This window comes from Phyllostomus hastatus, unplaced genomic scaffold (assembly GCF_019186645.2).
Source record: "Phyllostomus hastatus isolate PE091 unplaced genomic scaffold, TTU_PhHast_1.1 phas_scaffold_317, whole genome shotgun sequence".
Taxonomy (NCBI): domain Eukaryota; kingdom Metazoa; phylum Chordata; class Mammalia; order Chiroptera; family Phyllostomidae; genus Phyllostomus; species Phyllostomus hastatus.
Genome location: NW_025334023.1, coordinates 8,359,694 through 8,374,488, shown reverse-complemented (window position 1 = coordinate 8,374,488; position 14,795 = coordinate 8,359,694).

Genomic DNA, 14,795 nt, shown 5'->3' with positions numbered 1-14,795 from the left:
AAAATGCAGCTGGATCCCTGTTTCTGGTGCACATCTATCACAAGCTGTAAGGCAGCCCTGAATCTCAGAATCTGCACCCCAGGATGTTTTGAAAAGAGTGGACATTCAAAGGCAAAGATGATGCTTTATTTAACAAGGAATTTGAATCTGTCCTGCAAATTATTTTTATCAAACTGTGCTTTTTAAAGCAATGGGTAATCCCAAGGAAGCATTTCCATAAGCAACACATTTTAACAATTGTTAATGTGTCAAACAAGAACATAAAATCCCTGGTGAATTAGGCTAATACCAAGTCAGAAAAATAGTGTCTCTGAGAGGAAGATGAAAGGATTTTTCTATAATACAGTGGAATTCTTTGTAATATTGTGGTATGATACTAAAGTCAATACATCTGGTAAAATTTTGAAATTGATTGTCTCTGAAGCACTGTATGCATGGTTTAGGCATGAACACTAAATAGAACAAATGAAAGCCTGCATACCTGACCTTGCTACTCTGCCTTTAAACTACATAAATTGAAGACTGGTAAGGAATTCTTCAGTAGTCTTGATTTATTCAGGGTTTGTGCACTCTCTGATATTATTAAGCCTCTATAAAAATTACAGTGTTCATTAGATTCTGATATGGTGAGGATTAAACAAGAGTGGAAAACAATCTTTGGCTCAGGTTAAGTTCAAAAATAGTGCAGGGTTTGTGAGCTATGAGTGTAGCCTTTTTCTATCCCATTACTCTCCACACTTAGAGATACACCACATAAATCAATGGGTCAATCAATGAATAATAATTTATTCAGTGTTAGTATTATACTTAGCATCATTTTAGGTGCAGTGAAGTTGACAGAAATAAAAAAATAGCCTAAAATAGTAATTGAGGCAAGATATGCATTTACTAAATTTGCTAAATTTATGAAAGGATATTTGAATAAAAAAATTTATAATTTCACTACCTTTCTAGAAAATGTTTATACCTCTACAAAAACTTCCATTTAGGTTTCCCTTCTTTATAAAATCTTTGCTTTCTACTTTCATTTCAGGCATCTAGACTTGCTATATTGTATGACACTACCAACTCATACCTACTTAAAAAAATCTTCCTACACATCAACTTTTATTATAATTAACTGTATACCTGCCCATCTCTCCTACCAGGAGTCAGATGGTCACAGGCAGAAACCACTTGTCATTAATTTCTATATCAATGCTTAACACAATAATTAGAACATATTAGGAGTTTCAGAAACATATTATTTCAATCAAAAATTTGATACCCACATATTGATTGAGAACTTACTACATATGAGTCACTATGCTAGGTGTTGACAAGATGCCTATCACAGTCTCAAACACCCTATGCTACTTAGTGTAACTGTATGGTATTAATGCACCAAAGAAAATAAGATACATTCATTCTTACAAGCTACTAGAGAAAAATAAGCTACATGTGTACAAAAAGTAGCTTGCTGAGGCAGAAGTGAGATTCTTTAAGACAAATAGTAAAGAGAAATTGCTCACTTACTCTTGGCCTTTAGTAGCATTAAAATCTTAACTCTGTTATTTAAGTATTCTAAGTCTATAGGGTCTGTCCAGAAGGTATCCAGCCATATACTATGTAAAATAGAGACATTTATTGAAGAAGATACAAGACACAAGAAACACTGTACCTATGACAAGGACACCTCAGTTCCCTTCAAAGTAGGCATGTTGGGATCTCATATAGTTCTCACAATTGCCATCAGCTTCCCCATTGTATTTTCCTGAATCTCTCATCAACAGTCTGAAATCTCTTCCCATTCAAAGGTGATTTCAGTTTGGGGAAAAGCCAGAAGTCTCAGAGCACCAAAACTGGGCTGTAGGGAAGCTAAGTCACCTGGTTGATTTGATGTTTCACCAAAAAATTCTGCATGAGATGTGATATGTGAGCAGGTTCACCATCATGATGAAGCTGCCAATCACCAGTGGCCCACACCTACAGCCTTCTTCATCTGAATAGTTTCCACAGAGGAATGTTCATGCTGAATGCAAAATTTGATGCAGATTTGTTCCTCTGCTTGCTCAGTCATTTTGAATGTGATGGCCACACAGTACACATGCTCACTCAAGGGCATCTACTGCCCCTACTGACTAGTACAGTGAAGTCGTCATTATTCACACATGTGTATTCCAGTCCACTCTCCTTGGCTGCCAGGTTACATTAATGTTGATATTATGCAATTCATTCTCGTTATATTAACAACAGCTGGACTTTTTCCACACAGACTAATATCTATAATATACACAAATATATACTTATATATGTAAATATATAACTATATAAATGAATAATATATAAATATATAAATAAATGTGATATATAAATATATGTATATCACATCTTTATCAGTGGTCACCCAGGTCAATTCTATATCTTGTCTATTGTAAATAATGCAGTGATGATAGGAGTATATATTTCTTTTCAAATTAGTGTTTTTGTTTTCTTTGAATAGGTACTGATAAATAAGATCTGTTTCATATGGTACTTATATTTTTGGGGTTTTTTAGAACTCTGCATACTACTTTTCATAATGGCTGCACCAATTTACACTCCCCACAACAGTGCACAAAGGTTCTCTTTTCTCCACATCCTTTTCAACACTTGTTATTTGTTGCCTTTTTGCTAACAGTTATCCTGATAGGTGTGAGGTGGTATCTCATTGCAGTTTTGATTTGTATTTCCCTTATGATTAGTGACGTGGAGGATCTTTTCATATGTCTGAAATCCATTGGTATATTCTCTTTGGAGAAATGTCTATTCAGATCCTCTAACTATTTTTTTATTGGATTGTTATGTACATATGTACGTATGTATGTATTTATTTATGTTGCTGAGTTGTATGAGTTTCTTATATATTTTGGAACTAACCCCTATCAGTAAAGATATTCTCTCATTCAGTAGGTTGTCTTTTAATTTTGTTGATGGTTTCCTTTACTGTGAGGACGATTTTTAGTTTGATATAATCTTGTTTATTTTTGCTTTTGTTTCTCTTGCTCAAGGGGACATAGCACAAATTATTAACTCATCAAAGCAACTCAGTAAACTGTTTCATGTATTTCCTGAAAATGGTCTAAATATTTGCTTTAGTTTCTTTAATTATTAAAAAGGGCGTGTTAGTTTGTACACTTGCTTCCTTCCATTAAAACATCTACTTGAATTAGAATGCATTATAATCAAATGAGATAGTATGATAAACACACTCACACACAAAATAATTTATGTGTATCGAGCTTCCCCATGTCAGGCACCATGCTGTTTTACACATAATCAGTTCTTTTTTTTCCTAATTTTATTTTAATTATTGTTCAAGTACAGTTTTCTATCCTTTATTCCCATCCCACCACACTGTTGCCCATGTCCAGGAGTTCTTAATATTAACTCTGGGTTTTCCCATTTCCTATTTTCTGATGATTCTTCATAAATGTCAATACCAAAATAGGCCAACCTTGTGTTAAAATGGGGTGTGGGGGAAATTGTGCACTGACCTAGGAAAAAATCTGATGAAAATATGATTCCATTTAGGATGTAGGGGGATACCATAAAAAACTCTATATACACAAGTGTCCCTCTAAATGTAATTTGAATGTTAAATTTTAAAGTAGTATGTTTACCTCTAAAATTCAGAGAATACTGCATACAGTTTTGAAACTTTTTTCTAATGCATTCCTTTATGCCAATTACATACAAGGGAAGGTACTATTTTAAAAAAATAATTTGTGGATTAAAGAGAAGCATCAGGGATACTAGTCCCTGTCTTGGTGTAGTTTAAGTGATGGATTAAGGGAGGGTAGTTTTCACATTGACTCAAAATAAAAAGAATGAGTTATTTTATTCTTGACGGTAAGGCTAATGAAAGCTATATGGAAAAATAAGGCAATTTTGCCTCACTTCACACCAGAAAAAGAACAGCACACACAGACAATCAAACAAAAAAAATGTTTTGTTCCAGGTTACCAGATTCTTGAGGTAAAGGCAATTCCTTCTGCCTTCTTTTGTGTGAAATTACCTATCTCATTCAAGTAGAATTGGTTTTGTTACTTACTATTATCAAGATACTTAAGAAACAATGGTTTTTATTTTTAGGAGAAAAGTGGGTTTGTTCCTATTTATTTTTGTTTAGTTGGTTGGTTGATGTTATGAGGAAGCAGGTGTGAAGGCTGGCACGATAATTGTCCCAATCTAGTGTATAGAGTGACCCTAAGGAAGGACAGCAGAGTGGTAAGTGACCAAGGTTGCCTGCTTTCTAGGTAATAACAAACTTCAAATCTGACAAATAATGAAGGACATCTCCCTGTAACTCCACCCAAATGGATGGTGTTCTTGTACCCCATTGGATGTTCTACATTTACAAATGAGGCAGAATTTGAGTTCAACTTTGAGTTGTTAAAATGGAGAAAACTTATTTCCACACTCTGTGTAAACAGGTATGCCAAAAGGATCATTCTGAAACACACAATAAATAGACTTGAACAGAGCAAAGTGATTATGCTATTAGTCAAGAGATTGTGCTTTTATTTCATTTTCTTTAATTGTATGAAAATGAAAGCCACATGTTAGTCATGTTGGTTAAAACAAATTTGAAAGAATAATAAAAGATCATACATACTATGTGAGTTCATATTTATATATTTGTACATATATGCATGTGTATGGGAAAAAAGACTGAGGGTAAATACATTCATATTCAGAGTGTTCATTTCTGGTTTGCTGAATTACAAGTATTTTTTTCTTCTTTTACTTTGTATTTTCAAAATATTCTACAAGGATAGAGAATTACTTTCATAGTTACTTATGACTGTAAGTTCCTTTGAGGAGCATGTTTATTTTTGCCATGCGGCAAATGCATGGGTCTTGACTCAACCAGAACTAAGGGCTATTTTAGTTTTGAATTTATACCAATCTGTTTGTTTCATTTATATAAAAATAAATGTCCCAGATTCTCAAAGAGTGAATTAGATCACTATCTTTTCCACAGCTTGATCTTAATTTAATAAACTAAAGAGAAAAATATTTTTGTTGTAAAAGCCATGATTATTTATTTCATAATGTTCATTGATAACCTCTTATGTGCCAGGAATTCATTTAGATGCAGCAGCAAATTCAGCAGTAAACCACCAGATAAAACCAACTTTTTTCAAGGAATTACATTCTAATGGGAGGAGGAAACATTAGATCATTAACTATACTATATGTTATAAGCTATAAATGCTGTTGATATTATATAAAAATAGAGCTAGGTCACAGGAATGGAGAGTGTCAGGTAAGGAGAGAAATTATGAAATGACTAGTAGATGTAAACTTCATTGATGGGGCATTTGTGCAAAGAATTTAAGGAGGTAAGAGGAGAAGACATGTAGATGTATGGGAAAAGAGTGTTCCAAGCAGATGGAACTGCCTATGCAAAGACTCTGGAGCAAGAGTGTGCCTGTCACGTGTAAGCAAGAACAAGGAGGCAAGTGTTCCTAAAGCAGAGTGAGAGAGAGAGAACAATAGATGATGAGGTCAGAGGTAATCAAGGATGGGATACTATGGCTTGACAGTTATGGTAAAACAGTAAACTTTTGTTTGGGTCAGAGTGATGTGATCTAATTTAACTTTTTAATTATTCTGCTTGGTGTGCGAAGAATACATCCTTTTAGGATAAAGGTAGAAGCAGGAAGAGCAATTAGGAATCTAACGCAGTAATCCGGGTAAGAGATGATGATGGCTTCAGAAAGGGTGCTAGAACTAGAAGCAGTGAGAATTACTGGTCTGTGGAGAAGGAGAGACCAAAGTTCTGACCTGAGCACCTACAGGGATGGATTTTCCATTTCTTAAAATGGGAAAGACTGTGTGTGGAACAAATTTTTGTACAGACTAAAAGTTCTAGTGTGAATATCTTTAGATTGAAATGGCTTTAGGTGTTCCATAGAAAATATTGACTTAGCAGCAGCTATAAAAGTGTGAATCTCAAAAAAGAGGCTTGTGTTGAAAATAGAATTTGGGGGATTGTTGATATAAAACATTTTAAAACTTTATAGACAGGTCAGCGGAGAGAGCTGTGAGGCGTACAACTGTCAGAGGTCAGATAGATACAGAAAAATTAACAAAAGAACTAAGAAGTAGACACAAGTGTATGTAGACAACCACTCATGATCATCACTCAAGGAGGAGGGAATGATCAAATGTGCCAAATAACTGACTGGTAGACCAGGATGATTGTGAATTAGCTGTTGAATATAGGTACATGGAGGCCATTTGTGATTTGACAAGAGAAATTTCAATGACAGATAAAACTGTCACTGGAGACTATTTAATAGAAAACAGAGAGAAGGCAATTAGAAATAAAAACTAGAGGCAATTTCTTTAAAGAATTTTGTTTAAGTAGAAGGTGAGAAATAAGTAGAATAGTAAGTGTGATCAAGCAAAGATGGTTTCTGGTTGCTTATTTGGGGATGAGATAAATAACATATTTGTTTAGGGAATAATCCAAGAGACAGGTAAAATAAGTAGTAAAGGAGAAATAGAGAAGAAAACATGGGCAATATTCTTGAGAAGACATGAGCATGCCCTAGTTCTCAACTCAGGAAAGGTCACATGGAAGGGCACAGATTCATGTAGGATTTTAGGTATGGTATTGGAATAGGTTGAAATCCTCTTCTGAGCACTTCAGTGTTCTCAGTGAAGCCAAAGACTAGATATCAGCTTAAATACACATTGGTATAGTTAACACACTAAGCATGTGCTCCAGATAATGTGCTAGGCCTTGAGATTAAAAAAAAAATACATCCCCCCGCCTTCAGGGAATTAGCACTCTAGTAAAGATGCACCATTAAACCTAAAAAATTATGCATTTTTGTTATGAGAAATATAGATTCCTATGAAACTAAACAAGAAGGGGATTTATGGGTAGGTGATAACAAAGGAAGGTTCCCTCAGAAAGTAAAAATCTCTAAATTGAAATGTGAATACTAGTGGAAGACAATGGTTTAGAAGTTTCAATGAATATTTCAGGCAGAAGGAGCAGTGTGTGAAAAGGCTGGAATAGGACAATTAATGTGGTAGTTTATGGAAATGGCTATATGGTAGGAGAGAGTACTGAGGTTGAAAAGGCAAGATTACAAATCCATGTTGAAGAGTTTAAAAAATAAATTTATCTTTGAACATCTGGACTGGATTTAAAGGGGTATGATATGGACAGATTTACAGTTCCTACTGTAGAAAGATCATTCTATCTCTAGAAAGAATGATCTCTAGAAAGATCATTCTATCAAGTATAAAGAATGGAATGGAGTGAATTGAGAAGTAACATCAGATTACAGACTGTTTTCAGTAGTGGAGGTGGGAGGAGGTTGGTCAGACTGCTAAGCAGCAATGGTATTGGAGGGAAGTGGAATCACATGACAATTTTCAGGAAGAGGAATCAACTGGGTTTGAGTAGTGATTGGATGTGGATGGTTGGGTACAGGAAGTGAAGTGGCAGTGACAGTGTACAGCATAGTTGTAACTTGAAGTGAAATAGAAATAAAGGAGGCTTTAGGGGAAAGGTTATGAGCTTAGATTTCAGCAATGTGATGTGACACCCAAGTGAAGTTTTGAAGAAGACAGAAATGAGTTTAGAACTCAAGGAAAGTCGTCTGATTGAAATTATAAATTTGAAAGTCATCTACATAAAAATAATTCAGCTTGCAGCCAACAACAAAGAAAAAAAACTTCAAAAAACAAACTAGGCCTGCAAGTTCACATTAAGGTCATGGTTAACTGTACTTATCATTAAGCCTAAAGGCCAATAGTCTTTTGTTCATTTTTTTCTTTTGTTCTTTAGAAAATAAATTACCATTTTTTAATGTTTCCATGTAAAATTCTCATGCATTTGAAGTGAAAGGTGTATAAATGTCATATAATTATCCTTGGCATTTTTATTTTCTTCAAATAAAGAATGTCACTATGGAGTATTTATAACTAAATTGATTTTATTGGTCATATTCTCCAGCTACTAGTTTTCCATAAAAGCTTAGGGAAAAACAAAACAACTGAAACATAAGGAAAACACTTTTTATTAGTTTGGGGGGTAAACTTAACCAGACTGACCTCAGCACGAGAAGTCATTTACTATTGGCCTCTATTGCTGATGGTATTTCCTCACAAATCTAGTGAAATTGGGGAAAGGTTAATGTCACTTTTTAGCAGCCAATGAATCTGAAGTGTAATGAAAATTAGCACACTGTCTTTTTTTAAATTATTATTCAGTTATTATATGTGTGCTTCTGAAGAATATGTTTTTTAAGTCCATTCACCAAATAATCCAATAAACAACAAGTAGAAATAATATATTATGTATCGTGCATTATGCTAGAGTTTTATATTTCTAAATTCATTAAATTGCTCAGCCATACTATTCAATATCAGACAGTATGTAGATTAATGTAAATTAAAAATAGGTGCCTGCAGTTAGGTAACTTTCCAGATGAAAGAAGTCAGATTTAACATCCCTGTGTTCTCTATTCTAGTGTACTGCTATGCCAGGTCCCAAAAGCAAACCAAAGCATAAGATATAATGTATAAATAACTATCACCATGCAAGGGAAGGTCATTGAGAACTGGTTCCAAAAAAACACTTGTCTTTTTATGGAAAGAATCCCTTCCCATTTTTCTTCTTGTTGTCCTTCTGTACACTATTAATGTGTGCATTTCCTGATGCATTGGGAAGAATTTGAAGTCTTTACAATGAAAGATGAGATCTTTATTGTGATAGAACAGCAATTTAATTTATTTCTGACAAGATCTCCCCTTCACCCAGCATAAATCGAGTTCTGGCTTAATGATGTCATTCTCTATAACGTGGAATATAAAACAAGGGAGAAGTCATTTCGGGACCTGCACTGGGGAAAACAAGGAGTAGTGTCTTTTAGTTTCCTGTGAGCACCATTATGAAGGTTCCTAAATTTATCCCTAGAGTTTCCAAAAGCTAGAGATTAAGTATCACATAGAACTACGAAACTAGTCTCCCAGAGTCATTCTAGAGATAAAGTGAGATAATTTGCATAATGAGATTTAAGGTAGTGGCCAGCACTCCATACATTTTCATTTTATTTTCTGTCTCCTTTTTTGTTTTCTAAGGTTGATTACTTCAGAATTTTGCAAGAAAACTTTCTGTCTTTGTTTTTTCCCCCAATTTATTCATGAAGTTTGGTTCTTCAAACTAAAAGAAAAAAAATCTTCCTTTTTTTAAGTTTCAGTGTTTTAAATGCTAACATCTAATTTTATCTAGGCCTGGAGGGAATAAAACAACCTAACAGATCTGCCAAAGGTAAAATATTGAATTATTTATGCTAAAAATATATAAACAATACCAGCCACAGCCATGATATTCCAATGGAGTATAGCAAGGGTAAAAATAAACTTATTTGAAGTAAAAAGGTAACAGAAAGAAAGGAATAAAGTAGCAGAAGATTTTCTAAACTTTACAACCTTGATATCTGATTTGAAGGATCTTTGGAAGAGAGAAAACATGGGAAGATATGCAAGGTGTAGCAGTGTGGCTTGTTTAGAATATTGTGGATTTGGCATCAGTGAAATAAAAAGGCCAAAAATACAGAGCCGAGGTGGGCCCCAATTGTAGCTACCTTCTGTGCTAAAGACCTGGACTTTACCTTGAAGCAGAAGGGAGCTGCTAGAAAGCTGTAATCGTAGAAATGCCAAGATCTGAGCTCAGCTTAAAGAATAATTATGACATCAGTCTGGAATTCTTCAGATTAAAAGTCAAGTTTCATCCTTGACTCCTTCCCCCACAGGCAAGATGAACACAAAAGTCTGTTTTTGCCCCTGAATTATCTCTGGAACCTGTCAGCTCCTTCCAATTCTGTCTGACCTACTCCTGATCTGGGCTACTGTGACATCTCACCTGGATTATTTAACAGGTTTTCTAACTGGTCTCTTAGCAAACCCTTTTCCTCAGGTTCAACCCTTTTAACACACAGGAGTCACTTCAACTACAAATTCAATCATGCCACACCTTTGCTGAATGAACCATTTGATGCATTGTCATGGTAAGTAGGACTACACAAAATACCCTATAAGATGCTAAACATCCTGGACACATTTTACGTCCCCAGGTCTACTCCATAACATGGACACCTGGCTTTCCAAACTCCCATCCTACAGGTGCTCAATCCTTGTCTCAGCCCTGCTGATTCTACTCCTTGCTTCCCAGAGTCTATTCTCCTGCCTGGAGCACTCCTCCCAGACATCACCTAGCAGCATTAGCCTTTCCTTCCCTTCAACTTCAGACTTCTCATCCACTACTTCTGTCATGCCTTTGGTTATCTGTCCGGTGTGTTCCTGGCTAGATGAGTAGCATACAGAGTCCATATCTTCCTTACTCGCCAGTGAAACCCAAGTGCCTCAAATAGCACCTGGCAAGTTGCAGATATTTAATGACCTTTTGCTAAACAAAGTTGCTGAACAAATGAATAAAATGGGATGTTGTCACTGTGCTAAGTGTTATTGCTGCAAAGAAAGAAAAACATGATCTCTTATCCCCAAGGAACTCAAAGTCTAATACGTGAGAGGGAGTAGTGAACAAAATATAATAGTCTATGATTCATCCCAGTGCATACACTAGGATCCCCAGTGGGACAACCAGGGGCTACAAAGCAGAGTGAATAAAGAAAAGTCTCCATGGTAGAGATGACATCTGAAGCTATTGTGAGAGGAGGAATTGAAGGACTTTAGCTGGGCTATTAGAATGTCAGAGAAAGGGAAGAGAAGGCAAAGATGCCAGCCATATCAACTAGATAGTGTCTATGGATTCAATAATCACAGGTTTGAGTATTTTATAGTGACCCCATAGATTGAGATAGTGGACAGTGATAGAGATTTAATTTCCCTGAGGTAGAAATGTGGATTATTTGTGCTGTAAAGTTAATGTGCAGGGCTAAGTTACCTTACTGCCTAATAACTTCATGTTTTTAAAATATATTACCATAAAAACAGTAATAGTTCACATTACTACATTTTATAAGTTATAGACTGTATATCAGTACCCTTCAGAATTCTTGACCATCTTGATACATAATGTTCATAAATTTGCAGAAGCCTGGAATTACATGAATGTTAAAGTATATAACATGTATAACAATGTACATGTGTGTGTATATATGTATATATACACATACATGCATTCATAGAATGCATCATAATACAATAAGAATAGGTATTAAGGACCACATTAAATATTTTTCACACATTATCTAGTTTTTCTTTGTAATATTCCCCAAGAGATAAATGTTAATGTGTCATTTTACAGGTTAGGAATCTGAAAGCTTTATAGGTTAAGTTACTTGCCCTTTTTCTTAGGGTTAAAATAAAGTTTCAACTCAGGTTTTCCAGCTCCCTTGCTCATTCCCTAAATTAACACAATATGCCACCAGAATAGATAAAGTTGATATCTAATTAAATCCTAGAAATGAGGGAAAATGTTCAGGCCCTTTAATGCAATAAATGAGTGAGAGATACAGTATCGTTGTCTCTGGCATTGATATGGTAGAGAAAATAGTCCGTAAGCTTCAAAAGCAGACACCTGCAAGCGTTGAGTGTGATGGTTTTGCTTTTAGAAGGAAGTGCAACCTGCATGACTAAGCCTTTCCCCTGCTGTGGGATTAATTTCAGGTATCAGAGGTATACTGGTGTACCCTGATGGCTGGGTCTAATGCTGTTGGAAGCATACCTCATTCTTCATGCCATTACGAGTCTTCTCTGTTGCCCTTTCATGTGTAAAATGGATTAAGCTTTCTTGGTATTGTCTTATAAAATATATTACAGAGGACTTAACTTAAATTTTTTTTTGTTTTGCAGAGTAAAGGGAAAAGAAGCTAGATGAGTCTGAGCACAGATTTGCATATCCTTTCAATGTTTGAGGGTTTATCTATTATTTTAGTTTATTTAGAAAACATTGTCTACCCCACTCTAGCCTCTGTGTATATATATAAAGTTGGTCCATCCCTGTAGACCAGAGGAGCAGGAGGTAGTAACAAAAAAGGTCTTTGCTTTAGGATTTGCCCAATAACTTTCCTGCTCTCTTTTTTTTTATATTTTTAAAAATATTCCATTTATTTAAAGTAAAAACAAACAACAAAAAAAACCCAGCTCACTCATATCTCCCATTTCTCATGCCTAGCAACAACCAATCTGTTCTTTGCATCTAAAAAACTCCTTTAGTTGTTTCTGTATCTTGGCTACTGAACATAATGTTACAATAAACATAGGGGTGTGCATACATTTTCAGATCGTCTTCAGTTTCTTGGGATAGATAACCAGAAGTTAAATTGCTGGATCATATGGTAATTCTACTTGTAATTTTGGAGGAATCTCTATACAGTTTTGGATAGCGGCTGTGCCAATTTACATTCCCACCAACAGTGGACAAGGGGTTCCTTTGTTTCACATCCTCACCTACATTGCTATTTCTTATCTTTTTTATGATAGCCGTTCTAAAAGGAGTGAAACGATACCTCACTGTAGTTTGGATTCACATTATCCTGATAATTGGTAATGGTGAGAATCTTATCATATACCTGTTGGCCATCTGCAAATCTTCTTTCAGGAAAATGTTTATTTTTTCCACCTCTTGTTCTTTGCTTTTTTTCATATCTATTTCCATGCCCCCCTTCTTCTATTTAGCTCATGAGATGATCTACTGAATGTGTGATCTCATTGGTCCACTTAGTTAGATGCACTGAAAATTTTCCAAACTTAGCCAGACTGCCCATCTAGATACTCTCCCCAACAGACTAAGCTGATCAAACACAGTCTTTCAGCATTAATAACAGTGCTAGGGATTGTGGAAATAAAGTCTACTCGAGTTAGAACAATCAGAACATGTTCAATCACTTATTTAGTCAGAATGTTCTAGAACTGGGAGTTGGCCATAATCACTTGTGTGTGGCAGAAACTCAAAGGCAGACAAGAGAGTGGAAAATTTTTATAGTTAAAAAAAGAAAAAAAGCAGCCCTGGCTGGCATAGCCTAGTGGATTGAGCATGGGCTACGAACCAAAGCATCGCAGGTTCGATTACCATTCAGGGCACATGACTGGGTTGCAGGCCACGGCCCCCAGCAACTGCACATTGATGTTTCTTTCTCTCTCTCTTTCTCCCTTCCTTCCCTCTCTAAAAATAAATAAATAAAATGTTTTTTAAAAAGTTTCAAGTCTGTTCTTATTCAAGGCTATTGGCATGGGAAAGCTTGAAGCAGGATAACTAAAAGCAGGGCATACCATGTGGTTAGTTTGGGGAATATATTTGGCTTCCTCTGGTTGGTCCAGAAGTAGAAGCATAGATCAGTGAAATTGACAGTCATGGACCAAATGCTATAGAGGTTGCGGTTTGGCTTCCTGACTTACTTGCTGCAGTCATTGTGGACCAGAGGTCTGGCTATTGTCCATTTGTATATTGGGTCTTTTAGGAAGCATACCTAGATATGACACATTCTTTGGCTTCAATGAGTCTAGCAAAGAAAACTGAATTATACATAAGTATATTATAGTAAAAGGTGAAGTATGCAGTAATAGATACATGTGCAAAATGTAGAGGTGAGATTCTTTGGGGGACATTGATTTTGGGGGAGAAACTCAGGCAATGATAAGCTTATGCTGGGTTATGAAGTATTAGTAGAATTCTACCGAACACCCAAAGGACAAAAGGGCATTGGGGGAAAAGGTGGAAAAATGTGAATCAACAAGGTACGTGAAGGAGCATGACTATTTGTAGTTGTGAAGCAATATATCATGTTCAAATTTGAGAATATGGCTATAGCCAAATCCCATAGAACCTTTTATGCAGGGCTAAGGAGTTCAGTTACCTTGGGATCAAAGGGAGATTCTCAGCCCATGTGTGGTGGAGTCCAGTTTGTTAAGTGAGGACATATACTAGGCAGGGGAGAGATATTTATGAAAAGGTCTAGTTCAGGGGCTAGAGAAACTGGGCTCAGGGGTTAGAGAAACATTGGAGCCAAGGTCACTAACAATGTCTTGGGAAGAATGATACTGAGTAGATGAAGCTAGGAGAATGGGAATATTAAACACAGGCTATAAATTCAGGGCATGGACAAGGTAGTAGTTACCAGCAATAGGAACAAGAGCAGGAGGGAAGGGCATGCTGGTTCCTTCCATTACAGAAGCCAGCATCTTGCCCATTTAAGAGTATCTTAAAAGGATTGGGTATGAACTTTCCTCCATATAATGGTCATCATCTTGAAAAGCTGTTTGCCATCTAATACATAAAGGCTGACATGGGTGCACATATAAATATACAAAAAAATTTGTAACTATGATTATGATTGTTCCATTTCTGTTATTAGCATTTATAATAATAACTGAAATAATCAATGTCCAGGTATAAATGATAAAGAAACAATAAAACTGTTTAATCCAGTGACATTAAGCTAGTATTTCTTTAAGCTAATGACTCCAAGTAGTCATGCTTCAGAATAGGGTTTGGTGCATAGGCCAAATCCATAATGTGCCACTTTTGTAAAAGTCTTACTGGACTACAGCTATACCCATTCATATTTACATGTTGTGCATGGCTACTTTCACTCTACAAGTGCAGAGTGGGCAGCTGCAACAGAGGTCATATGTCCCACAAAGCCTAGAATAGTTGATTTCTGGCCCTTTATGGAAAAAGTTTCCCAGGCCCTACTTTAGAACCTAGAGCCTAGGGGCAAATGGAACAACATGTAATATAATTACTTGTTATGAAAATTAACACACTATATTAACCCCACCTT